General features: G+C 37.9%; 1 non-coding gene across 1 annotated transcript; it reads left to right on the forward strand.

Moving 5' to 3' along the window:
* The first annotated feature begins 5,207 nt into the window (after window positions 1-5,207).
* On the forward strand, window positions 5,208-5,314 carry LOC141663338 (small nucleolar RNA R71). Its single transcript, XR_012551417.1, has one exon. It is a non-coding gene; the product is annotated as a small nucleolar RNA R71 (small nucleolar RNA).
* Window positions 5,315-8,901: the final 3,587 nt, after the last annotated feature.

Below are 8,901 nucleotides of genomic sequence, written 5' to 3' on the forward strand. Positions count from 1 at the left end.
TGATGACTCTGAATCAGACTTTATGATGAGAGCCTTTCCTTTGCCCCTCTTTGAGGCAACCACTTTAGGAGATTCCTCCTCAGCTTTAAGAGCAACTGTCCTTGACTTTCATCCATGCCTCTTGCTCTTTTGATCCATCTTAAGTTCATGAGTCTTGAGCATACCATAAATTTCATCAAGAGTAGTTTCAATAAGGTCATAGTTGTCTCTTATGGTAGTAGACTTCAAATCCCAATTTTCAGGAAGAGCTAAAAGGAATTTTAGATTTGAATCTTCAAGATCATATTCCTTGTCCACCAGTGACAGATCATTCAAAATTTTGGCAAACCTGTCATATAAATCAGTTAATGACTCATCATCTTTTGAGTCAAAGTGCTCATACTCTTGAGTGAGTATAGTCCTCCTGTTCTTTTTGATTGCATCAGTTCCCTGGCATCTTATCTCCAAAACATCCCATATCTCCTTTGCAGTCTTGCAATTAATTACCCTATTTGACATGACATTATCAATGGCACTATGTAGCAAATACCTTACCCTTGCATCCTTGGTAATAGATGAGATGTCTACAGCTGTGTAACCACCTTTCTCCTTTCGTATGGACTTTGTTGGTTGATCAGCAACTACAACAGAGAGATTGGTAGGCTTATATGGTCCTTCATTAATCCTATCAAGGTATTCTGAATCTGTAGCTTCCAGAAACATAGCCATCTTCACTTTCGATATGGGATACTCAGAAGGTCTCAGTATAGGAACCCTAATAGTCTCATATCGACTGTGGGTCTGGGTGTTTTGGGTTTCTTGATTTTTGGTGGGCTTAGTTGGGGTTTGTGTTTCTTCAGACATGATTGTTTGGATCTTTACTGTATGTGTGTTAACAGAAAAGCTCTGATACCACTTGTTAGGTCACACAACACTGTAGAAGGGGGTTGAATACAGTGTTTATACAATCAAATCGATTTCAACACAAGTATGTAACAAAGATCAAGTATATTCAATAAACTCTGTTATAATATGAACTGTTGTTCTCTCTCAGTGATGAACAAATATCACTAAGAGCTTCTAGGTTACAATGAATAATGTTTCTCGATAATGATAACACATATAGTATAAACCCTAAGCTATGTTTATATAGTACACAGTTACAAGATATATTCTAATTGATATGGAATACAATTCTGTCTCCTAAAATATATCAATCAGATATCTTCTACAAGTCTTCCAGTCCTCTAACTCTTTCCATGCATATCTTCTATTATTTTAGTCTCGATCTTCTCCTATAAATCAGCTTCATTCCTTAACTGAAAGTCTTCCCGCACTTAAGTACTGATATGTATCTTAAGTTCTGATATTAAGTTCTGACTTCAGTAAGTTGGATTTCAGTAAGTCCTAATATGTCTTGTTGTTAAGGTCTAAAAACTAAACACAAATCATATTAGACATGACATCTCAAATATATCTAACAGACATCGATCATATTTCAAAACGAACTGATGAGCATCTTTAAACAAAGTCGGCCAAAAGAAACCTGCTTGAAGAATACGAGTTGTTGTCTTTTCTCCACCATAATGTCCTCCATAAGCCGTTGAGTGGCAATCTCGCAAGATCCCCCCTGTTTCGCTGTAAGGAATACATCTCCTGATGATTTGGTCAGCTCCTTGTCAAAAAATAAATGGCTCATCCCATATATACCACTTCACTTCATGTAGAAACTTCTTCCTTTGAGCATATGATAAGGTAGTTCACAAAGTCTGTAAACCACGGTTCTTCCTCTCGCACTCCAAACAGCTACTCATTGGGAAAAGACTCATTTATTAATGTCTTATCCAATGAAGTTATAATTGGATCCTCTACACGCGAGAGATGATCAGCGACTTGATTTTCAGTCCATTTTTTGTCCTTGATCTCTAATTCAAACTCCTGGGGTAAAAGAACCCATTGAATCAATCTAGGCCTCAAGTCCTTCTTCCAGATGAGATATCAAATGGCAGCGTGATCGGTGAAAACTGTCACCTTCGTCCCAAGCAGATAAGATTAAAATTTCTCAAAACCGTAGAAGATAGCCAAAAGTTCTTTTTCCTTAGTAGTATAATTCAGTTGAGCACCATTAAGAGTCTTACTAGCATAGTAGAATACATGAAATATGTTGTTCTTTCTGTGCCCAAGAACTGCTCCAACTGCATAGTCACTTACATCGCACGTCATCTCAAAAGGTTCACTCCAATCAGGTGCAGTTATGACAGGTGCCATGATTAAACTCTTCTTTAAGAACTCAAAAGCAGCCACGCACTCATCATCAAACTTAAACGCGACATCCTTCTCCAGAAGATTGCACAAAGGTTTAGAAATTTTGGAGAAGTCCTTGATGAACCGCCTGTAGAAGCCCGCATGACCAAGAAAACTGCGAACTCCCTTAAGAGAAATTGGTGGGGGAAGATTTTCAATGACCTCCACTTTGGCTTTGTCCACCTCCAGACCCTTTCTAGAGACCTTGTGTCCAAGAATAATGCCTTGTCGCACCATAAAATGACATTTCTCCCAATTGAGATCCAAATTTGTCTCAACACACCTCTTGAGAACGTCGCTTAGATTTTGCAAGCACTCATCAAATGAATCACCAAATACAGACAAATCGTCCATGAACACCTCTGAATTCTGAACAATCATATCAGAGAAGATAGCCATCATGCATCTCTGAAATATGGTCGGTGCTCCACATAACCCAAAAGAAACTCTTCGAAAGGCGAAAGTACCAAATGAACAAGTGAAAGTAGTCTTCTCCTGATCTTCTGGAGCAATGCAAATTTGATTACAGCCAGAATAACCATCCAGAAGACAGTAGTACTCATGCCCAGCCAATCTGTCAAGCATCTGATCAATAAATGGTAGAGAGAATTGATCTTTTCTTGTGGCCTTGTTCAGCTTCCTGTAATCCATGCAAACTCTCCACCCCGTGACTGTTCAAGTAGGAATGAGCTCATTCTTCTCATTAGCAATGACTGTGATACCTCCTTTCTTTGGCACACACTGAACTGGGCTCACCCATGAATTTTCATAAATGGGATAGATGATCCCTGCATCCAGCCACTTAAGAATTTCCTTTTTCACGACTTCTTTCATGATTGGATTTAGCCTTCTCTGTTTCTCAACAGTAGGCTTGCTTCTTTCCTCTAGCAGAATTTTGTGTATGCAATATGAAGGGTCGATTCCCTTGATATCTGCTATAGTCCAACCAATTGCCGATTTGAATTCTCTAAGAATTCTTAAAAGCTTCTCCTCATCGCTACCTGAAAGGTCAGATACAATAATAACAGGAAGAGTAGATGCATCACCTAAAAATACATACCTCAAATGTTCAGGTAAAGGCTTAAGCTCAAGAGTAGGTGCTTCCTCAATAGATGGCGTGAGGCGCTTGGGAGCTTTGTTCAACTCCTCCATTCGCAGAGATTCAAAAGGCATATCAATATTCCTCTTCCAGGGAGAAGCATTCAAAAATTGCAACTGCTCATCTCCTTCATCATCTTCACTATCGGAATTCCCCAACAAGGCCTTTTCTAAGGCATCAGACTTAGCAATTGATCAAGTTCTGAAGTAACCACAAAATCAACCAACTCCACTTTTAAGCGCTCCTCATTTTATGTAGGGAACTTCATGGCATTGGACACATTAAAAGTTACATCATGATCCATCACTCGCATGGTGAGCTCACCTTTCTGCACATCTATCAAGGTTCGGCCAGTAGCCAAGAAAGGTCTTCCCAAGATTATGGAAATCTTCTTATCCTCCTCAAAATCAAGAATTACAAAATCAGCAGGGAAGATGAGTTCATCCACCTTGACCAAGACATCCTCCACAATACCTCGCGGATATTTAATAGAACGGTCGGCCAACTGCAAAGTCATATAAGCAGGCTTTGGATCAGGCAAGTTCAACTTCTTGAAGATTGACAAGGGTATCGGATTGATGCTAGCTCCCAAGTCACATAGACACTTGTCAAATGACACCTTTCCAATGGTGCATAGAATAGTGAAGCTTTCAGGATTTTTAAGCTTCAGAGGCAACTTCTGTTGCAGCATAGCACTGCATTCCTCCGTGAGAGCAACGGTCTCTAAGTCATCAAGCTTCACCTTCCTAGAGAGAATACATTTCATAAACTTCGCATAACTAGGCATTTTTTCAAGAGCTTCAGAGAAAGGTATGTTGATGTGAAGTTTTTTGAACACCTTCTAAATCTTCTCAAACTGCTTATCCAGCTTTTTCTTCTGCAGCCTCTTAGGAAAATGAGGTGGAGGATAGATCTGTTTATCCCCTGTATTACCCTCGGGAGGAGTATGCTCAACAGTAGTCTTCCTTGGTTCCACTTCTGCTTCCTTCTACACTTCTTCTTCTTCAGCCTCAACTTCAGATTCTGTAGTCTTAGCTTTTTCAGGATTTACAACCTTACCAGACCTCAATGTAATTGCCTTAACATGCTCCTTAGCTTACTTCTTACCTGGAACTTCAGTATATCTTGGAAGTGTGCCAGGTTGACGATTCAGTAATGCATTAGCAATTTTCCCAATCTGATTCTCCAAGGTCTTGATAGACACAGCTTGGCTCTTGCACATGAGTCTCAACTCCTCCAATTCAGATTTTTCACTAGCTTGCGGTTGCTACTGAAGTTGAAGTTGTTGCCTAGGGGCATATTGTGGTTGCTGAAAACCAGGAGGGTTATACTGCTTTGTTGTGTATGGCTGATAAGATTGTTGTACCGTATTCTGATTATTACTCCAGCTGAAGTTAAGATGATTGCGGTTATTTGGATGATAAGTGGCTGGAGCTTGTTGCTGTGATCTTTGAAAGTTGCTGACAAATTGAGTTGATTCGTTAGAAATAGCGCACTGCTCAGTTTCATGTGCCCCCGCACAAAGCTCACAAACACTAGTGATTTGATTAACTCCATAATTCGCCAAACAGTCCACTTTCATCGTTAAAGCTTGAAGTTGAGCATTTATAGTCGTAGCTGTATTCAATTCTAAAACTCCCGCTACCTTGCCTTGTAACATTCTTTGTATAGGATTCTAGTTTTTATTAGCTACCATGAGCTCAATCAACTCATAAGCTTCATTATAGCTTTTGGCCCATAAGGCTCCACCAGACTCTGCAACGAGCATAGGTCTAGACTGACGCCCAAACCATTGTAGAAATAGTTTATAATCATTCAATCAGGCATGCCATGGTGTGGGAACTTCCTTAGTATCTCCTTATATCGATCCCAATCCTCACACAGAGATTCTCCAGTTTGCTGAGCAAACTGAGTAAGAGCATTCCTGATTGCAGCAGTCTTCGCCATAAGAAAGAATTTAGTGAGAAACTTTTGAGCAAGATCCTCCCATTTGATAATAGACCCTGGTGGTAGAGAATGTAACCAGCACTTTGCTTTATCCCTCAGAGAGAATGGGAAGAGTCACAGCTTGATAGCATCTTCAGTCACCCCATTGAACTTGAAAGTGTCATAGATCTCGATGAAATCCTTAATGTGCATGTTGGGGTCTTTTGTAGGACAACCCCCAAACTGAACTGGGTTCTGTATCATCTGAATCGTGCTCGACTTGATCTTAAAAGTGTTAGCCGAGATGGCTGGTCTGATATGCTCGACTGAATATCATCGATCTTAGGCTCAGAATAGTCTGTTAGAGCCTTAGGATTTTCTGCTTGATCTCCCATCACTACTAGAGCTAGTTCCTCGACTTTCTCTTCTTCTTCTTCTACTTTCTCTTCATCCTCAAAAACTTCTCTTCGAATCACTATAGCTTTTTTTCGGCTTAATCCAGAGTTCTCTTACGAGCCCGCGAACGCGTATGCATACACGCTCGCTAGAGTACCTGAAACACGATAAGGAAAAGAGTAGGTAAGTAACAATGTTTGAGTCAATGAACTTTAATGATCACTGATGAAAAACACATACACTAAAAGTTAACACCGTGTCCCCGGCAACGGTGCCAAAAACTTGTTAGTCGCTAAACACGCTCTAAAATTCACACAAGTATACGCGTTCGCAAGTAGTATAAGATATAAATCAGATTCATTCCCACATAGACTGGTTTAGGTTAACTTTGTGATTTATGCACTTATGCAACAATGATATGGCTATTATTCAATGATAAGACGAATAACAAATTGGGTTTTGAGTATACTACGATTAACTATTGAGAATTATACTAGAGAACATTAACTAAGAAGATTAAATAGAGTTGAATAATATATGACACCAATATGGGATTCTAACTTCATTAAGTACTTCATTTAATAGCCTTTTCGTTCTTAACCTTAGCATGTAATGGTGATGACATTAATCAGATAACATGAAACTGATAAATGCCAACTTTCGTTGTACGAATACCATACTACCAGACATCCACAAAATAGATAGAAGCTGAATAGACACCAATTATATTGAGACCCTATATGTCTATAGAATTTGACAACATAACGGTTTAATACACAAGGTATCTATTGCGATTACATAGGGCAAGTAAGATGGTTAAAATTACCTACGAATCATGCATAACAATAATACATGAACTTATGCTAGCATGGCAAGTTCTAAATCCTTAAAATCACTTTTGCTTCATTAAGAATTAACATGATATCTTATAAGTTCGTGACGCTCATAAGATGAATAAGTACAGCCAATACTAGGTTATCATACAATCACCACACACTAAGGCATTGATACAAATCAACTAAAGAAATCCATAAATAAATTCGCTAGAACCTCATGATAACGATTAGCCCATAATCGGACACATCATTAACGTGGGTTCCGATGAAAGCATGGTATAATAAACGTAGTCTTTATAAACAAATAATAAACAAAGTACATAATCTAGAGTATTAGGTTCAACAAAACAAGAAACGAGCATCCAAGATTACAACTTAAAACAAAGATTCACAAGAATAAACTAGTTCTTCTTCACCTTCGTTGAATTGTGCTATAGGTATTCTTGTCGTCTTCTCCTTAAGCTCTGTTATGTCTCTCTCTATGAAAAACGTCTTTTATTTAGGTATATATAGCATCCCATGCAAAGTAGAAGTCCTCCAATTAAAAGCCAAGTAGAATCAGGATTTTAACATCCCGACCCAGCGCGGCCGCGCACTTGATCAGCGTGGGTGTGTTGTGTCTCTGAAGTTTGGGCGCGAGCCCGCTGGCCTCTTGGATAAAATTCTGCTTACTTTCTTTTCTTGCTACAATGAGTTGGTTTCCCGAGCTTTATTCTTTGGACACCATCCTAACACCATATTAGCATCAAATCAATGCTAATTCACCTGAATCCCAAATTAATGCCTGAAATGCAAAAATACTAGAAAAACATTAAAACACCAATAACTTGAGTACAAATACACCAATTCAAAGATTAATGGAGCGTTATAAAGTGTCATAAATTCCACTCAACAATATCGTATACATCCCAACTAACATCTTTAGTGTTCCTGGGGTTATAATCCGATATATAAACTACTCGTAATTATTCGTCTAAATTTCAAAAGCACAAATCTTAAGACAATTACTTGCACTTTATTTATTTGGATCTTGGATAAGACTAATAAATCTTATAAACCATGCTTGAAGTTAAAAGTATACTTTGACTATATAATCGTCAATACATAAGTATACATTAAATCCTTAAGCCAACAAGCTTAAAGGTTAATTACAACTCTGTAGTTGTAATCAAAGTATTCTTCGATTCATAAATATATATCGAAAGAAGAAGAATACAAAAGAAGTCATAAGCTATAAGTGCTTTACAAAAGACTTCTCATATTACTCCACATATTAATTTAATCTATAAAAGAGTAATTATAAATATACTTGGACTATCATTTACTATCTTAAATCAAGTATACATATTTAGTTTTAATATTCTCATTTGAAATTATACTATCTTGTGAGCTAGTAGCATTACATACTTATTCAATACAACTTTTCTATATACGCTTTGTTTTGTGGATTGTCTTATTAGTTTTGTAGTGAAGTGAGGTGATTCTGGTTTTAAGACCCAAGTCCTAGACGTACTAACGGGGAGTTAGTAGTCTTTGTACCGTGAAGAAGAGGAAAGACCCAAGACCGGATCACTAAGATCCAAGACTAACAAAAGATAAGGAAGCCAAGTCCACACAAAGGTTCTATATCAACTTTGAAGAAATAACGGGGAGTTATTGTTTAAGATAAGTTGTGTAAGTATTACATTTATTTTGAGGTGGTAACCCTTGTGTAACACACCAGGACAAATACTTGTAAGGGTGTAAAGGCTTCTACGCCTACTAAAGGAGCGAGTTTATTATAAAGGAATATCCCGAGTCTGGGAAAGGAGCTCGAGGACTGGAAGTAGGGGTGAGTGAATATATTAGAGGGTGCACCATCGCAAACCAGGATAAAATCACTGTGTGGTATTTTCTTTCCTTGCACTTTATTTTTCGCATGTATAAACTGCATAACTACTCGGTAAAGTTTTAAAAAGGGATAAATTATTTTAGAACGCCATAATAATTTTTAAATTGGTAATTAAGCTATTTAACCCCCCTTCTAGCTTAATATATCCCTCTTACGGGACCTTACAAAATATTTTTCCCTAGAAGCTCAAATCTTTTTCTTCTGATAAGTCTGTTCGGTTTTCTCATGGTAATTCCTATACCTTTCTCAATTGGCTAAGTCACAATTTTTCTCCTCCCTTTTTAAATTCACAAGATGTTCCTTCTGATCATAATGATGTAGAGCATCCAGTTCAATCACCAATTGTTACAAAGGTTCGATCTCCTTCACCTGTTTTCCTGATAATAATATTACTATAGAAGATCCTTTAATCTCATATTTACCTTTTCCTATTAGTAATTCTGTTCCTTCTAGAGTTTCCCACATCTCTA

This window comes from Apium graveolens, chromosome 5 (genome assembly GCF_009905375.1).
Source record: "Apium graveolens cultivar Ventura chromosome 5, ASM990537v1, whole genome shotgun sequence".
NCBI classification, from domain to species: Eukaryota; Viridiplantae; Streptophyta; class Magnoliopsida; order Apiales; family Apiaceae; genus Apium; species Apium graveolens.